This window comes from Xyrauchen texanus, chromosome 12 (genome assembly GCF_025860055.1).
Source record: "Xyrauchen texanus isolate HMW12.3.18 chromosome 12, RBS_HiC_50CHRs, whole genome shotgun sequence".
Classification (NCBI taxonomy): Eukaryota; Metazoa; Chordata; class Actinopteri; order Cypriniformes; family Catostomidae; genus Xyrauchen; species Xyrauchen texanus.
The window spans coordinates 36,903,526-36,912,917 of record NC_068287.1 but is presented as its reverse complement, the minus strand read 5'-3'; positions in this window follow the sequence as shown (position 1 = coordinate 36,912,917).

The window sequence follows — 9,392 nt, the reverse complement described above, 5'->3', positions numbered from 1 at the left end:
AGACCTGTAAGTCAACCTGAACTTCCACGGTTTTGGTTCTTTTTTAGTTGTTATTAATGTATATTATCACACAGATTACCCAGAATACCTGATTGGTCAACCGCAGCATTATGCTGTCAAATATTTTTGTATAATGTCTGCGAAAGTGTATATTTGACCATTTTGCTTGGCAAATAATCTCTTGTCGATATGCTAGTGCCATATTTCTCGTATCACTCTGCAATCTCTTTATTCTCATATAATGAAATAATTACAACAAATATGAGAACAATTGATTTGAATAGTAGTCATGTAATAAGCTGCATGGACACTAAGACAGTTAATATTGCAGTCCTGCTGACCCTGTCACATATTTTGTGATACTGACTGACTTATGAGTGCAGAATTATGAATTAAAAACAGCCTGAACTATGCAGTTCACAGACAAAACATGCCTTAAATATATTTCCCTGAAGTGATAAATGTAACCATAAATCTGGAGTCATGTCACTTTCAAAATAGCAATGCCTAGGGCAAAGGTAACATATTTTGAACGTAATATGGATTTTTTTCTTTGCAACTCATATTATATTACAGGTGTAACTTGTCAACTGATCTCACTGTTTTTAAGTGCTTCAGGTCAAATGTTTCCTCCCTGTCTGAATCCATTTTGAGATTATGTTGTCACCAGACATGCCAGTTGATCTCATAACGCATAAACTAAGGCGACTAATGACTGCCTTTGTCAATTCTACTTGTGCTCATGACATGTGCTTACCCTGAGGACTGCAATTGGTGGAAGATTCTCATGTGTATGAGTGACCAACAGATGGCCTTGTGTTTGTCATTGAGACTGCTGGCTCGTCTCCCACTTTGGCTACAGTCCAACGACAGAGTCCTATTCAACCCTCGTCCAGCCATCAATAACAGATTCACTAGAGGAACTCTGGAACTGCCAATCCTACAAATCAGAGTGCTTTGCCTCATGAAACATGAAAGGATTCACAACGGCTTTCAGGAAAAATTTACTTATTTTGTTTTCGTACCTTTAGGGATGTGATTGGGTATAAATGAATATACATTTGCTGGAAGATGCTCAAAAAGGGATATAAAAGATCTGTGGCCTAAAAATGACAAGACCTTTATGATGGGGTTACATAATTTTGTCATTCTTGAGTGTTCTAGCACTTGGATCTTATGGGTTTAGTTTTCTAAGTTCCTTAGAGGACTGCCCTTTTAGAAAGGGTGGCAAGAGGTTATCTACCGGGTTCTGTGACACTCTAAAATAACAGAAACCCTTCTAAATCTCGACATAACCAAACAGTAAACACTAACAAGTGTTCTGCTTTATATTCATCTTGCACATAATTGCATAATCAGAATTGGAAATCCCCTGTCCAGTTTCATCAGTAATAAGCCTACATTAACACCACAAAACAAATTCATACAGTCCCATCTCAAATGGATTAAGGAAACTTCCATTTCACCAATTTAAATGGATAGAATGCAATGAAATCGAGTTGTGACTAAATGTTCAAGAATTGTGTTGCTTTAGTTAATTTTAATTAAGTAAATTATACAAGCAACAAAAACTCAGTTTGGCAAACGGAGGAACCTCAAATGGTGTGTCAAGTATCAAGCAGTCAGTGCATGTGCTTTGACATTTAATGGATACTGAGGGTTTTTTGACATTTCTCAATTCTGTTCCACCAGCATTTCCTGTCTCCGTGCAGTCTCATGGCAAAGAGGCCAAAAAACAGCGAGGCAAACCATCAATATCAGTATTTAATAAAACTACACAATGATGGCTGTAAGACTTTATGCATATTACAGTTTCATTTTGTGTTAAAGCATGATTTTCTGGAAAGCTGCTTTGAAATGATGTGTGTTGTGAAAAGCGCTATACAAATAAAAATGTCTTGACTTGCCTTTACAACAAGGTTCCATTCGTTAACATTAGTTAATGCATTAGGTATCATGAACAAATAATTAACAATATATTGTTTACAGCATTTCTTTATCTTTTTTAATGTAATTAATAAAAGTACAATTGTTCAGTGTTAGTTCATGTTAACTAATATTGTTAGCTAATGTTACCAAATGGAACCTTGTTGTAAGTGTTAGCCATTAATTACAGTAATTCTGGCACAGTCAAAAGAGTAACTAAATGACAAAAAACTATTAAGAACGAACAAGAGTCTTAAGCTGGATACTGAAACTATATCAGCTATTGGTTAATTATTTTTCATCATACCATGTTTGTGGAATGACCTTCCCAAATCCATGCGTGAAGCTGACTCACTCTCTGTCTTCAAATAATTACTTAAAAAACATCTTTTCCACGAGCACTTAACCAGTCACTAAAATTTTTTTTTTTTATCTGTTTTGTCACAAAATTCACCTATTCTGATGCTAGTGAAACTTTGTAGTATGGCACTTTTCGTACCACTATCTCCTTAAGACGATTCGCTTATGTTTTCCTCTTTTGTAAGTCGCTTTGGATAAAAGTGTCTGCCAAATGAATAAATGTAAATATAAATGTAACTCTTATTGGCTTTCTCTTTAAGGAGAGACATCAAGGCTAAAGAAATATAAAGAAACTGCACAGCTTGGTTTGTAGTTCTTAGAGATCAAATAAACTTTTGTGTCTGAGCAGATCTTGTTCAACTATACAAGATTAAACCAAGCTTATGTTGTCATTATCGATATTGTAAAAATAAACTAATTGAAATCATTTTCAATACCTTCAAATACAAACTAATATAATTGCAAAAACAAACAAATTTAAATATATTTGGCTCCAAAATAAATGAAAATAAAATAAAACAGACCATCAATTAATTTTAGTTTTAGATTTGATAATACACAAAATTGTAAACCTGTACACCACACCTTCATTAAACATGACAATTTAATTCCACTAGATAATGATAAAACACGGTAGCCCTGAGATATTTAAAACTGCACAAAAAATAATATAATAATAATAATAATAGTAATATTTTGAGATTTAACTATATACATTTCATAACAAAATTCCATCAAAATTTATTGAGTAATCTTTATGAAAATAAAATGAAAAAAAAAAAACCCCTAAATATTTTAAGTTTAATTCATTTAATTTAGTTAAAAGTTTAAAAATTAAATTTGAATGGAACTTGAAATGCGTAACTTAAAAATAGGCTAAAATATTTTTTTGAGGGTGATAAGCATATTTAAATTTGCTGCATATTGAAATCTGCTGCCCTCAAACACTAAAAACTAAAATGAAAATCAAATACTAAAAAATAAACTGAAACTAACAATCATAGAGTGAAATTCAGTGAAAACTAAATTAAATAAATACTAAATTAAAAACTATAATAACCCTGCTTGAAGTAATAATCACTAAAGCAATTCGGTCTCCACAGTGAAGATATGACCCTTGTCCAGCTGTCAGTCTTCTTACATTTTCTCTCTGTGACTCTTGCGTTTAAATGCCAGTCAATATTCTGTTCAGTCATGACTGATGTGTGTCATTATATGCCTTGACAGATATCAAGTAGCACTAGGACAGATTAGACAAAGGAATTTTGATAAAATTTGGGTAGAAATTTTGCATTTAGAATAAATGTTGAAGTCCCCCATGAGCTTGGTATGTAAACTGTGCCATCCTTAAAATGCTCAGCGACATGATTCTTTTTCAGCCAGTTTTATTAATATAACTTGGCATGATCTAATTTAACATCTGACCCATTCGGCTTTATGTTTTAGTAAATAAATGCAGCCTGGTTGTGTCACTGCCTGACTTGTCAAAACAGCTCCAGTGCAGTCATGTTATGTATTCCGCTTCGGCCATTATCTTAATTTACTGTGAAATATCCTTTGATTTTCTCTCCAAGCCTTCAGGGTGTCACGTTTAAGTGTTTTGTTCATGTTTTGTGTTCATGTGTTTTATTTTGAAAGTGTATTCCTGTTTCATTGCTATGTCATGTGATTTGTTCCCTCATGTGATCCTCTCTTGTTCCATGTGTTTTGTTCTCATTGGTTTGTGTTCATGAGTCTTGTTATCTTGTTTATTAGTTCTGTTATGCCATTGGTTCAAGTTTCATTTTCTTATTAGTTCAGTCTTGTGATTGGTTGTCTTGTTTACTTGCTACCCATGTCTGTGTATGTAAACCCTCATTTTTGCCATGGTCCTTTGTCAGGTATTGTTTGTATAGCATTGTGTCAAGTTTAGTCTAGTATAGTCAAGTTTATGTTTCATGTTTGGATGCCACTGTAAATAAACTGCACTTGGGTTCTTCACATCATCATCATCTTCGTCTGACTTTCATTGCCAGATTCGTTACACAGGGTTTCAAAAAGACACACAGACTAGCCCTTTCAAAATATGGCTTTACAATATGGATTTCTAAACACTATAGTCACAACAAATGTTAACCGGTAATAGGCTATTTGGATCGATTGGTTTATTTAGCTAGTATCTAGAAAATTTGAAAAACCACATAATTTATTTCTCTTGATGTTCCATAACTGTTTCACAAAAATGATCAGATAATACATTTTTAAAGTGTAATTAATGTGCCATTAGCATTGCCAAACAATATTGCAAAAATGCCATTGGTAAATAACTTAATTGTTGGGTAGGACTGGGGTGTGATTCCCGTACAAAGACGTAGCTCACTGCTTAACCACCATAGTGTGATGCATCGTTGGATAAATTAACTAGATAGTCACGACTGTTTCCCAAAACCATAGTAACTACATTACGTCATAAATCCATAATTTGGAACATGTTGGTAAAAAATAATAGAGCTGTCATCAATGACGTTTCACAGAAGGTGGAGTAATAATTTCAGTGAATATTACATTATTAAAGCTCATTTACACATACACCAGAAAGATGATGTAGTGATGGGTGTGTGGCCGAGCGACGTCCATAGAGAACGAGGCTGGGAGAGTGAGAACGGTAAGGATTGACACCTGTGCTAAAATATCTCTAACAGATGTTTTTGTTTGCAGTAAGAGCAGACTGCGTGGCTTTTAAGCACACACACACTCAGGCGTTTGAAGCGCAAATCTCTCTCCCCTCCGGTGGTCTGGACTGCCCATATTATCCCTCTCAGTTCACTGCAAACACAAACAGTTGTTAGAGATAATTTCCTACAGGTGTCACTCCATACTGTTCTCACTCTCCCGGCCTCACTTTCTATAGACGTCACTCTGCCACACTCCCATCATCACAGCCGTTTCATACAAGAAAGCTGCATGCACTGTGTAGATACATTTGCTGCAATAGATGGATTTCCCTCTAAATCAAACTTCGAGGTTCCCCTATGCACTTGAGCACATATGTACATGCGCACTCTCCAAAAACATATAAACAGAAATTTTGGGTTAATATAAACTATCAAGCAATGTTTTGATAAAATCACAGAGCCACAGTATTTACACTTTTCAGGGGAATAATCTATGGCAAATGTATGATAAAATAGAGTTTGACTGTAGTGTTCAAAATGACAAAAGTTGGGAAATGACAAATTTCTTTTCAGAAAAAAGCTTGCACTGAGTGAGCAGCTATTATAGATTCATCTTTTTTGTCATGAGATTTGTCAGGCAAATAAACAATAAATATGGGGATCCAGATAATATCTGTCATGCCATGTCAAACAACTTGGAATAATTGCAAAATATGTGGAAACCAGCTACATGACAACAAACCAATAAATAAACAACATTTTAAAGGGATATCATATCATGAGGTATCTTTGTTCTTTTATAGAAAATTGGCCTTGTTGATTTTATTGAATGTGTCAATACCCCATTTTACAGTCCCCAGGCAGCCATTTCAACTAATGGACTGTTTCTAAAATTAACAGGGTACGGGGGGTGCTGATGAACAAGACATGGAGTAAGATGCATTTTAACATAGCTCCAGGAGAACCTGTTATTGTCACGATTCCCAATTGTCTGCTCAGTGTTTCTCCCCTGTCACCCATCCTGAACTACACTTCCCATAGCCCCCTGCTCTCATCACTGCCAGTGTCATTGTTTTCACCTGTGTTTAATTTACTTATCATCATCCTTCTGTATTTAAACCCTGTTGTTTGTTCATTCGTGGTCGGTCGTCAAATGTATGTTATGGTTGTTCTTGATGTTTCTCCTGCCCGTGCTCTCCGTGGATGTTTTTCATGTTTATATTTTGTTATCCCCTCGTGGATGTTTGTTTGTTCCCTGTATTGTTTAGTTATTTTAAGTTGTCCTGTTCACCGTTTGTTTCCTCATTAAAAGAACTGCACTTAGATCCTCAGTCCTCGTCTGCCTTCGTCTGAATCTTAACAGAACAACCGACCACGAATGAACAAACAACAGGGTTTAAATACAGAAGGATGATGATAAGTAAACTAAACACAGGTGGAAACAATGACACTGGCAGTGATGAGGGCAGGGGATTATGGGAAGTGTAGTTCGGGACGGGTGACAGGGGAGAAACACTGAGCAGACAACAGGGAATTGTGACAGTTATAATGTAACTTTTCCAACAGCATTCTAAGTCTGAAACCTTATGGTATTCACTACACTTGCCGCAAATAAACATAAAACAGACACCGGACTAGTATCACTGTCATGGATGGCAGTTAATCTCCACAAGTACAAGTACTGCTACCCCTCTGGTGCAAGGCCTGAAGCTTCCGGGCACAGTGCCTCAGGCAACCCCCACTGACCTGCTACTTCCGAAGGGCGGCTTGAAGGTATAAACATGGATTTTGAAGTGATAAAAGGGGACATTCTCTCCTCTCTGAGGTCAGAAATATCTTCTGTAATAAAGCAAGTGCTGAAGAGTGCACTATCTGAACATTTTGTATATCACTGTTCATCTCATTGCCGAACAGTGATATCTGCACATTAACGGCTATTCAATATAAAAGGGTAAATCAAATTATTAATCAAATTATACATCCAGACCAAACTGGATTTATTTCAGAAATATATTATGAGGATAACCTTTGCAGAGTATTCAATATAATGAGCTATACAAAATCCAAAAGGGAGAAGGCGTTGTTTCTATCACTCGATGCACATAAGGCATTTGACCGTGTGTCCTGACAGCATTTATTCCAAACTCTTGAACTGTTTGAATTCAGTCCCAATTTCACAAGGTGGGTACAAACACTCTACTCAAGCCAACTCGCATATGTTAGAGTCAATGGATATAGATCTGAGAGGTTTAACTTGGAACATCGTTGTAGGCAAGGATGCTCACTGTCACCCCTATTGTTTGCAATCGGTATTGAACACCTAGCCCAACTCATTCGGGATGACAGATCAGTTAAGGACATCATTATTAGAGGAGAAGAACCATAAGTTGTCGCTGTATGCCGATAATGTCCTTCTCTTCAAAACAGAAACTGAAACAACAATCCAATCTAAAGATGCTAAAAAAATCCATTTTTTCAGTATGGATACTACTCAGGATATAAGGTGAACATGGATTAAACTGAGGCCATGAATGCCAAAGACCAAATTTCAAAACAGACCAAAATCAGTAGTAGGTTTAAATGGCCTAAGTATGGTTTTAAATACCTAATTATCTTTATTCCCTCTTCTTTAGATCAATTATATGATGCAAACTATAAGAAAATAATCACATATATTAGTAAGGATCTGGATAGTTAAAAAATATTATATATTCATATTATTTTCCACTTTCACTGATCATAAGTACCAAATACTCATTCATTTTCATGATTTTTGTTGGCCCTTTTGCTTGCGGTTGCAATTGACCCATTGACTGATACTATTAGCCCAAAGCCCTCAGGGCTTGCTTGCAAGTTTGATGGTATGAATCACAAGATAAGCCTGTATGCACATGCTGTCTTAGCATTACTTTCTAGTCCTCAAACATCAATTCCAGCTCTGCTTCAGAATATTAATGCATTTAGCAAATTTTCTGATAACCAAATACATTTTACAAAGCCAGAAGCAATGGCACTTGAGAGTTGTAATTCAACATCTGAGGTTACTCTTTGTTTAAAAATTCTGGTTTGCATATCTGTTTTATAACCCTGAAATCAAAAAACATAGCCAATCTCTCTGCCTTTAACATGACTGAGTTGAGCTGTCATGTCTTTAGAGGGCAGGGTTTTGAAGGGATAGTGCACGACAGTCTAATTCTAATTCTAATTTGAGGGAATTATCATGTTTGGGTGATCTAGTCTTTTAGGTTTATGCATTTAAAGTAATGTATTATAATATGACCTTTAATGAATATGCCAATTGAGTTAAACGTAACCTGACATAATTTACTTACACTAAACATAAATGGAAAATAATGTGAGCGCCTCAGTGATGACACAATGATTTTTCATCAAAACACTTGCTGTTCACAGCTGACAGAAAGTGGTCTTGAAAAGAGCCACTTATTTTATATAATGTAACAGCTGTGATTACATTTAACTGTGCTTCAACTTGAATGCAAAGGATTATATCCAAGCTTCTATTTGTATTCTTTCAGCCAACTTCATGAGGTGCCACCTGGGATGCTTTTTGAAATATAATGGCAGGAGTTCCAATATATCCTGGCCAACTCATATATTAAAGAAATAATCATTTTAGTTTTTAAATAAATTCATACTGAAGCACAATTTATAGTTGTCTACAAAACTAATTTTAATCATTTAAGTGTAGCCTTCAGAATGAAAGGTTTATGAGAAACATAAATTCAGTCAAGTGTGTCTAAACTTTTGATTTTCAGTGTAAAATTCAATTAAACTGCATGCCTTTTATACATTTCAAAACAAAGGTGTAACACTGAAAATTCAATTATACTGCATGCCTTTTATACATTTCAAACAAAGGTGTAACACTGAAAATTCAATTATACTGCATGCCTTTTATTCATTTCAAACAAAGGTGCAACACTGAAATGATCTGTGCTATTCCATTTTCTTCTCCTTCTAAACCAGACCTGATTTCTTGTGAGCCAGCTCCTCTCTCAAGGGCTCACAGAATTATCTGACATTCTTTATCTGTAGCTATCGACCAACCACAGCAATTTAATCTATGAAGCAGTGTGTCTTCTAAAACACAACCAGGGTGTTTGGGGTGGCCGGGCCGATAAGAGATGTTTTTAGAGCAAGGCCTGTACCCTGAGCACTTAACCATATCAGCACCTTACTTTGAGCAGAGAAAAGGTCTATAGCTGATGTCTTTAGTGCAGTGCATGTGTGTACTATTGCAATGAAGTTAAAAGCTAGGTTATAGTGGTGAATGGACGAGAAATTGCACTATGCAAAATACTTTTGTATGTGTTGATGCTTACCTACTTTCAATCAGTCATGCCAATTGTTCAACAAAATAAGTGTTCTTTTTAATCTTGCTGTAACTCAAATTATACTGACTGCACATACATACAAATACAAATAGCTTAT